This window comes from Octodon degus, unplaced genomic scaffold (genome assembly GCF_000260255.1).
Source record: "Octodon degus isolate 3935 unplaced genomic scaffold, OctDeg1.0 scaffold00129, whole genome shotgun sequence".
Classification (NCBI taxonomy): Eukaryota; Metazoa; Chordata; class Mammalia; order Rodentia; family Octodontidae; genus Octodon; species Octodon degus.
The window spans coordinates 7389818-7400040 of NW_004524705.1; the positions used below are offsets into that span (position 1 = coordinate 7389818).

At 39.1% G+C, this 10223-nt stretch overlaps 1 protein-coding gene across 1 annotated transcript in view; it reads left to right on the top strand.

The window, feature by feature from the left end:
* The first annotated feature begins 6 nt into the window (after window positions 1–6).
* Rasa1 (RAS p21 protein activator 1) overlaps window positions 7–10223 on the top strand; it is an 86089-nt gene continuing 75872 nt past the window's right edge. Inside the window, exon 1 of the mRNA XM_004640940.2 lies at window positions 7–141. The gene's annotated coding sequence lies outside the window, so the exon portion shown is untranslated. The remainder of the gene's footprint in view (window positions 142–10223) is intronic.

Genomic DNA, 10223 nt, shown 5'->3' on the forward strand with positions numbered 1-10223 from the left:
CCCCCCGCTGCCGCCGCCCCCGCCGCTGCTGCCCTCGCTGGGCGCCGGCCTGGGCCCCGTGGACGAGGGCGACTCCCTGGACGGACCGGAGTACGAGGAGGAAGAGGTGGCCATCCCGCTGACCGCCCCTCCGACCAACCAGTAAGTGCGCGGGGTCGGCGAAGGCGGGAGGCGGCCCTGCGGCCGCGCTTGCGAACTTGGGGCGCCCGGGCCCCGCTCCGGATCAACTCCCGGAGTCTTCCTGCGCCTACCGGGGAAGATGTCAGGCTCTGGGAGTCGGACGCGGGAGAAGGTGTGTCCCGGGACCAGCCGCCGGCTCTAGGCGCCAGGTGGAGGTGTGAGCCCGGAAGGAGCCCGGGCGCCCCCGCTGCCGGCCCTGACAGCTGCCGGCCGTGCGCTCCCGCGGCGGGCGGTGCGGGAGAAGCTTTCGGCGCCCGCCTCCTATTGAGGGGTGTTTCACCAGAATGTGGAAAACGCGTTGGTCAGAACGTTTTGTGTTGGATGCACTGCAAATCCTAGCTGTTGCCTGGTGGGAGCATAGTGATTCCGAGGAGTTAGGGAGAAAGTTCTGTGAACTACTGGTGCGATTAAGGGCCCATACTTCCCATCACTGTTGTTCTAGAATTCCTATTCGTTCGTATTTGTGTAGTACTTTCATGTTGAGGTTTTTCTAAGTACAGTAAAACAAAAATCCTGCTCATCGTTGACACTTTATTGGTGGCAAATATAGTCTTTTAATATTAGTTTTGATAGTTTACTGCAGGACAGATGACGTTTTTGTGTACATCAGAAACTCCTTAATAAAGGTAGACCTTGATGAAAAGAAATTATTCAGGTGGGAAGTGGTAATTGTAGGCAAAATCCCACCCTCACATCAGTCTTAATAATCCCTCAGAATTTCAACAACTTTGATGAGTAGTTGGAAATAAAGATTTAATTCTTGTGTTGACAATTCTTTGAGCGATTGAAAGCCTTCCATTTTAAAAGTAAGCTTCTTTAGAGAATTTAGAAGGGATCTAGAAAACGAATTAAGAAAAAATTCTGTAATATAAGTTTATTTTTACCTATTTGATATTTAAGGTGGAAAAATGTTATTTCTGGACCCCATAGAGTGGAGATGTTGTGTTCCCGTGTGTAACTCATCACAAGAGTTCAGTGATGGTCATCTAATGCTAGTTCAGTTTACCGGTGTATTGCAGACTTTTCTAGGAATGTCCTGCAAGTGTTGAAAATACTAATATTAGAGCACCACTTACATATGGAATATTTTTGAAAATATTGATCAACTAAATGTCCACTACATATTCAGTATCATTTTTACAATGACTTTTAAAAACTGGAAAAAATACAACTGTGCCATTTCATTGCTAAGCGGACTTAAGCAGCTTTAGGGTATTCTAGTTCTTCACTTACTTTTTAGCAGACTGCTTTGCAGATCACTTTTAGGTTCGAAGCGCAGTTGAGTGGAAACTGTAGAGTGGTCCTGTCAAACATGATTGTGTATTTTTGAGAGGAAAGGTGCATTTCGGAGAGATTCTTTAGGTAAGAGTGCCATCGTTGCTGTTTATGTTTAGGAGCACAGTAATATTTCTGACTGGGTATGTAAAAATTGTTCATGTTTTAAAACGTATCCTCTACTTTTAGTTTTTTAAAAAACACTGGTGATTGAACCCAGAGCATTGTGCATGCCATGCAAATGCGCTACTACTGAGCTACATCCCCATTCCATTTCCTAGCAAATTTTTAAAATCTCAGAAGTACAGCGATCAATTCATAGTTGCAAGAGGCAGTGCAGTTTAGGGTTAAACTGTAGACGATATTTGGGTTGGGTTAAGAGCCCTGACTCTGATGCTTACTAGCTCTGTGATCTTGGGAAGGTCAGTTTTCCCATCTGAAAAATGTTGCCTTCCTCATATGGTTATTTCTGAGATTTAATGAAAACTCTGAACTATCTAGGACAGTGCCTGGTATGTAATAAATGTTCCAATAAATTAATTGTGTATTAACTCTTTTGTATAGGGACTCCCTTACTAATTAATAGCTACTTTATTTTTGAGGCAGGGTCCCAGCATGTTTTCCAGAATGGACTCAAGTTCTAGGGATCCTCTTGCCTCACCCTCCTGGGTAGCTGGGATTACAGGTGCCAGCACTGCATTGAGATCTGATAACTATTTCAGAGAATATTTTCAACTCCAAAGCAAATCGTACTATGATTGATTATATTAAAATTTTTATTTTAACTTCATAAAGACTCCTAGCAGAAAGTTAAAGAGTTTCAGGGGTGAAATTTAAGAACTTGGTATAATTTTCATTTTTAAATGGGAAGAAGTCTTAATTTGGTCAAATAATGTCATTCTTTTGTAGAAAAAATTGATGAAACCTTGTTGGGCTAAATTAATATTTGACTACTAATAACTGACCACCTTAGTTCTTGACAGTGTGGTATTAAGAAGGTGGAGGTAACCCACCAGTGGTTTGGAAGTCTACGGTTTCCTGCAAGATCTGCCTTGTTTCTAGCTAGTTCTGTGATTTGCTCGCAAAGGTTGACAAGATGTGGACAGATAGGTCACTGCCAGTGTGCCAACACTGTTAGTATTTTGTATCTTGTTTTCTGTGTGCATGGTCTCATGCTTATTGCTGAGCATTTCCATGAGTTTGTTTAAGCCTGGAAAGGTTTTGGTAACATTTCAATATTTTCATTTTTGTGGGTTTTCAGGAAAAAAAAAGGCAAATTTTTGCTAAATGCATTTTTCTTCAGCTATAAATGTAGGTCTAAAATTGTTAGCTTTATCTTTTAATAGAGAAGAGGTTAGATTAAAAAGGATTTTGTCATTGGTACTCTATGAGTTTTGTGGAACTCTTTGTTTTTCTTCTCTGTAGGGTTTTGATCAAGGAGGATTTTTCCCCTGGTGAGATTATATAGAGAGATTCTGAATTGTTATTTTTCAGTGGCAGAGTCCTTTGGAGAGATGGTCCACAAATACATATTGGTGGCTTCTAGTGTATTTGGAACTTTCAGTAATTAGTTGCCATCTTTTGAAAATAGGAAGATGGCACCTCTGGGAAGTCTCAGTTTCTGACACCTGTACCAGGTAGCCGTTCTTGCTTGACAGCAGGTTGTTGGAGTTGAGTAGAAATTGCTTTTCCATCTGTACTACTCCCTCCAGTTTGCTGTAGTTTCCACTCCACCTGATTTGCCTTTAATATTTGGCTGATATCTGACCTAGATCTTGCCCTTGGCCCAATATTCAGCCATCTGAAGCCTGCGACTTCAAGAGAAAATAAGGGTTGTAAGTAGCTCCTTTCTTTTCCTTAAAACTAATTTTACTGGAAAAAACTAAAATTATTCTTATGTCAATTGCCAAAAGTTCATGTGGGGACTTTTAGCATTCAGTAGCTTTGTCGTTGATTACATTAAACCTTTGGTGAGTCATTGTTTCTTAATATAAATAGGGGTAGAGAAAAAAATAAAAACAGGGTGAGAAATGTAAAGACTGGTTATGGACAGAGTGGTGGCTGAGCAAGACTCAGGTTTTTACTGTGTTTGCATGAGTATCAGAGATGTTTCCAGGATTACAGCAGTGAATAAAATGCTCCTTTTCTCGTTATGTCACTTTTCCAGGGAAGTTTCAGATCTAGTAGGACCTAAACCAATAGCTATGATGTAGGCATTGTTAAGGTAAATACCATAAGTGAAGTACAAGCTAAGGATTCATAAGGTCTAAAAGAACACAAAGTTTATATATTATTAGAATTAGTAAATTTACTGAGAAAAGTAGCAGGTAAAGTTTTACTTTATTATTATTATTATTATTTTACCTAATGATTTTACCAGGTTAAAACATTTGGAGTTAGAGTGTAAACCTCTGGTTGCTGGTGATGAGTCTCTTCTACTGAACGTCATCTGAGGTCTGGGAGGAAGGTGATAGGCTGCTCAGAGTTGCAGTGCTGAGGTACAGAGCGCAGCCCGAGGCTAGAACGGGTCTGAGTGACTGGTTAGCTGTGCTGGGGGAACCAGGCTGACGTCATGCCAGGTGAAAGGGGCAGGATTAGGTTAGGAAGAAAAAAGAGAAAGTGTAGAATGGTTCTGGTTGCTTTGCTCCTATTTCTTTACTGGCCATTAGGGACATGAGCAGAATGCCATTACAAACACTTAAAACTATGATCAAGGGGGGATTTTTTTTTAAAAAAAATCATTTTTTAAAATGCCAGTTTTGCCACTGACTTTTTTATTGCCTACCACTTAATAGGAATTAGTGTTCACTTGTATTGTTTTGGTTATTGCTGCATAATAAAGCAGTCCAGAACTAGTTGTAAAAGTTCCAGGGATCATGTATTTGCTGTTGATTGTAGTTTCGACAGGCTAACTGGAGACTTCCATGTATGTTTGTTGGCTGCAGTGTCAGAAGGTGGTGTTTTAACTTTAGAGCTGGTGCTTCAGCTGGTATGGCTGGAATGGCTGGTGGAGAACCAGGGTCTTTCTTGTCTGTAGTCTTTTAAAGTGTGGCGCTCTTCACACCAAGAAGCATTGGAAGAGAACAAGGAGTACGCGAAAAGGATGAGTCCCTGTGCTCCATTACTTAGCAAGGTTTGGTGTTCTTTTTGCTTGTTATGTCTGGTGGTCATTGCCAGACATGTGACCCAGTAGGGAGTTTGTGTGCGAGAATGTAATGAGTACTGGAGGTAAATTTCTTAAAATAGCAGTATTCCACATACATTACTCATTTACATGTAATATCAGATAGTTTTAGACTACTAGGGGTGAGAATGGGATGGGATAAAGGGCAAACACAAATTTATTTCTTAAACTGTCTTTCATTAAATAAGCCAAGTATTCCACAATAGATTATTTTTTGGCTGTTGTTTTTTAGCTTTACACTGAACTGTTGCATTTGTATGTTGGTTATGATTTGTTGTTGGAATAGGCAGATACACCTGTACAGGTGTGTTGTCTTGAAATCATCTGCAGCATATTTCAATTTTGAGCTAAGTTAAAGATAATTATTTCTAGATACAGTAGAATAAAGCTCTATATATGTAGTCCCATCACAGTGGATATAGAAGGTAATTTTAGGTATTTAGTAATGATTTGTTATTGAGGAAAGCAGTGAAAGTAATGAGGGCCCAAAAGAATACTGTACAAAAGAATACACAACATACTTGGAAGATGAGGGATTAGTCACCTAAATGAGATTATAAAATCAATTTACCACCATTTTGTATAGTTAAGTTTTTCAAGATTTGTAGTTTTTATGGGGTGAAAAAATGGAAGTAAATGAAAAAAAGCTATTGAAATTTCATACCATCTTGCTGGAGTTTTATGGCAAGTGTAATTTCCTTTTGTAGCATTAGTGTCAATATATTAATGAGATGATAGCAGTTTGGTGAGAGGGAGGATGGAAGGCAGAGAGGGAGGGACAGAGACAGAGAGATGCAGAGACTCAGAGGCCTCTTGTACCCAGTGCAGAAGCTGCCTGGGGAGAGCAGCTTCTTTCTTTCACACAGCTTAGCAGTGGCGGAGCTGAGGTGGGGCGCTGTTCTCATCACTTTGCAGGTACACTCAACATTTGGGTAGTGTTCATAGTTTTTTTTAGTGGTCTGAAAAGCAGAGGCCTAGTCCCCTGCGTTTTCTAGTAGTTTGCTGAAAATGTCAGGTACTTCCTAGATTATCTTAATTCAGTTTTACTACTAACTGAAAGCCAGTATTGCTGTTAGCCCATTTTTTTTTTTTATTAACATTGAGAAAGCAGATGTAATTGTAATATGAATAACTTTTATCCAAAATACTTGGGACAAGAAACTTTCAGTGTTTTTTCAGATTTTGGAGTATTTGCATAGAATTTGCCAGTTAGCATTCCCAGGAGGCTGCTCAGTAGAATAAGTGCTTGCCTGGCAAGCTCAGGGTCCTGGGTTCAATCTCTGGCCCTGCCAAAAAAAAAAGCATTCCCAATCTGCTTTATTCAGATTTCAGATTTTCAGCAATATTTGAAAAGAATTATACACAATAACCAAATGGGATACTGAAACTTAACCACAGAGCCACAGCAATCCCAAGGACGGGATTGCTATCCCTGTCCCCCACAAGTACGTTCCAAGACCTGCAGCAGAGGCTTGAAACCAAGAAAAGTCCTGAAGCCTACATACTGCTTCTTTCCTAAATATGTGTATGGTGAAGTTGAATTTATGAACTAGACAGTCAGATATTAGTAGTAACTAGTAGGAAAATAGAAAAGTTGTAATAATACATGTCCAGCTAATTTTTGCCAGAATTGTATTGTAGGGTTGAAAATCTGAAATCTGAATGAAGCGATTGGGAATGCTTTAACTGTTCTATGCAAATACTCCAAAATCTGAAAAAAACACTAAAAGCTTCTTATCCCAAGTATTTTGGATAAAAGTTATTCATATTACAATTACATCTGCATTCTCAATGTTAAAAAAAAAATCAGGTTAACAGCAATACTGGCTTCGAGTATAGACAAGTTGATAGCTAGATAGTTTATTTGTTTACCTACCTGAATCTGTTGCTTTTCTGTGCTGGGATCAAATACCTAATTCCTGCGAGTTAAAGGAAAGATTTATTTTGGTGCAAGATTTCATTGGGTTCAGTCAGTGGTTGCTTGGCTCCAAGGCAGAAATAGTAGGCGGGGTTGTGGGAGGGGGCTGAGGACAGCTGTTGACCTCTGGCAGTCAGGAAACCAAGAAGGAAAGCGCCTCAGACACAAATAGACTCTTCCCGGTCAGGGTCAGGCCCTCATTATACCTCCAAACAGGGTCCACTTTCCTGACAGCACATTCCAGCTATAGACTCATCAGTGTCTTAATTCCCTGATGAGAATAGTGCCCTCTGTGATTCAGTCACCTTCCAACAGCCTGCCTCTGAACACATGAGACTTTTGGGTGACATTTTAGATATAAACCATAATACCACCTCAATATAAGATCAGCTACCAAAGCATAGGTTTAGGGGGAGATTGGTAATCACTGGGTTAGTGAGCATAAGAGAGGACTTAGTGATATTTTGTTGTCTTTTCATTCCAGTTGACTTGAGAAAAATAAGTATGTAGAGGGAACTGCAATACTTACTACTTTGGGACACTGCATTGTTTATTGTTTGTGGTAGGAAAAATACAAAAAAATTCATTTAGATTTTAGCAGCTCTTTGGAATCATGTATGAATTTACATTTTTATCACTGGCAATTAAAGATTAATTGTAGTTTTTAATATCTTTGATTTTATTCATTGACTAATTTCTTGTGGAATTTGGAAGAAAGGAACACATCTGCCCAGACTGACAGGAGACCAAATTCTTTAGTTAATATTAGAATTTCTGAATATCATAGTCTTTCATGATAATTGGGGTCAGAATCTTTATCATGAGTCCATTTTTGAAATAATAGCAAAGGGAATAGAAAACAACTGATTTTGTATTGGTGGTGTGAGCTTCTCTGTGTGATGTGATAAAACAACTTGCAACAGCACAGTTTGGTGTCTGGAAAAACAGTGCCTTTAATTAGTATTGAGGTTTTGGAATTGGTATTATTTACCAAGTGTGCAGGACCCATGAGGGGTAAAATAGAGGAAAAGTTTAAAAATATAGTAGCTGCTATGCTCTGAATGCCATGCTAAGCACGTACGCATTTTAGTGGAGATATGTGGAATCCGTAGAATACAGTCCTCTCAACTTTTCAGAATAATTTTTTGAATATTTTTTCTGTCCTTTTTTCTCCATTCTCCATTAACCTTATCAGTTACTAAGATTGTTGTGTTTTTTGAGTCTCACTTTTTTTTAGTTCTCATTTTCTTTTTGTTCCCACTAGAGTAATTGGTTTATTTGTTCTCTTTGTTTCTGATGTCTTCCTCAGCCAATTAATAGCTCTTTTTATTAATGCTGTCAAAATGCTTTGACTTCAATCCAAGTAAAAATTGAGAAATTCTTTGTACATTGTGATAATAGTACTTATGTTTTATTTTTAAAAAAAACTGAAGTGTAATGCAAAGTATTCTTTTTAATTACTAGTTATGATGCTTTTTTAAAAAATGTATCTGGTATGGCATCTTGCTCCTTGGTCTTGTAGCAGTGATCCTCCTGTTTTCAGCCTCTCCAGCACTGGGATCACAGGTATGCACCAACATGCCTGGACTTGGTGCCTGGCTCAGCATGCCCAGGAGCAGGGTCGACAGGGCAGGTGATGCTGGGGATAGAATCCCTGTCCCTGCACTTGCCTAAGAAGGTGCTTAGTCTGCTGAGTTATCTCCTCAGCCCCATGATGCATTTTATTCTCATTTTAATTTTATTCTTTTTACTTAATTATTGATGGAAAGTGACTAATTTGCATCTGAAAACTGCGTTATATTACTTTGAGCATGATCTTGTCAAGACAAATCATAGACTTTTGAAAGCCTTTTATGAATTTTCATCTAGACAGTAGTAACTTTTCAAATTTAAGCTTGATGATGATTCATTAAAAGTAGATGTTACATCTGTGACCCAGTCTGCACATGTTTACATTTACTGATGAAAAAATCAACTTCCCTGACAACGGGTGGTGCACTCTGTGTACTACTCTATTCTGTATTGCTGTCTTTTTTTTTTTTTTTTTTTTGGAACTGGGGATTGAACTCAGGTTCTTGCTCCTCCCAGGGAAGCGCTTATTCTACTGAGCCATCTCCCCGGCCCTATGTATTGCTGTCTTTTGTTCACTATGTTTTCAAAAAATGCTGACTGTGATCTAGTAAATTGATTTCTTGATCCACTGGTGGCTTGGAACTTGAATGATGAAGGAGGAATAAAGAAAATCTATCTTTGGTTCCTCAGTGTTTTGTTTCTTCAATACTGGTGTTTTTGTTAGGAAGTTTTGTCTCTCCATCTCTTGTTTCCGCTAAGAAACCTTTCCTACCTCCACTGCGTGACTGACATTCTTCTGCATGCAGCAGAGGTATAACCGAAAGTAGTGAGTGTATTATGACAGAAAATAAAAGTTTCTTCTCAGTGACAGCAGTGATCTTATTAAACAAACTTGGAAAGAAGTGTTTTCTCAGGAAGTTAAGCCACAGTAACACAAATAAACCGATGTGTGATGCATTACAGTAATTTCATAACACCTGAGAGTAACCTGTTTGATACAACTGACTTATTTAAATAATAGACTAGTCCAATACACAGTGACCATGGCCTCAGAAAGTAGAGCCTTGTTAATTACAGGACAGCTTGTGGGGACCATATAGTACAGTCAGTGCATTTTTTTTTTTTTCATTCCAAGTATGAATGCACCTATTTCTGGTGCAGTTATTTAACTATCTTAAGTAAGATTTAAATTTGTTTACAGATATGTGAGTTACCTGTTTGCTTTTGTGCAGATACGCATGATCAGTAAGTAAATTGTCTCACAGGTTTTTATTTGAAATAATTTGAAATCTGCAGAAAAAATTTAAAAACACTATACTACCCATACATTATTACTTTGCCCCAGCTAATTTATTCCATAAAATTTTTGCTGAACTGTTGGTCATGCAGAGAACTTGTGCTTAAATACTTCATGAATTTTTTTAGGAATAAAGAAATAACTTACATAGCCAAATACAATGACTTTAATACCTACATTTTTCAGGTATTCTAAGTTCTTATCCCTTTACGTCTTTATTTTTTCTTTCAATGAATCACATTTAATTGAGATCCCTTTAGTCTCCTTTAAAACAGTACTCTCAGCTTTTTATTTCGCTGATGCCAACAGCATCTTGAAGAGTTCAGGATTGTTCCCTCTATCCAATTTAAGTTGTGCCGCAGAAGGGTCTGACTGAGGAGAGCCTTCCGCTAGCCGCTGGGAAGCAAAAGGAAGGGAGGACCCAGTAGAGAGAGCCACCTCTCCAGTTATACCTTCAGTGGCAGACCTTGCAGTCAGGGTCCACTGAGTATATAGCACCCTGGGATTCAGTTACCTTCCAAAAGCCCCACCTTTCAGCATTATGAGACTTTTGTGGGAGAAATCCTGGATCTAAACTATAACAGTTCCCCTTTGTAGTTTTGCTGCCTTAAAAATCCTCCATTTTCTGTTCATTCCCTCCTCCCCTGTAATGTTTAATAACCACCCATCATTTTTGTCTCCACAGTTCTGCTTCTTGCAGAATGTCTTATAATTAATTGTAGGTGAATCATTCAATAGAAAAGGGGCCGAGGAGATGGCTCAGTGGAATTAGCACTTCCCTGGCAAGTGCAAGGGCC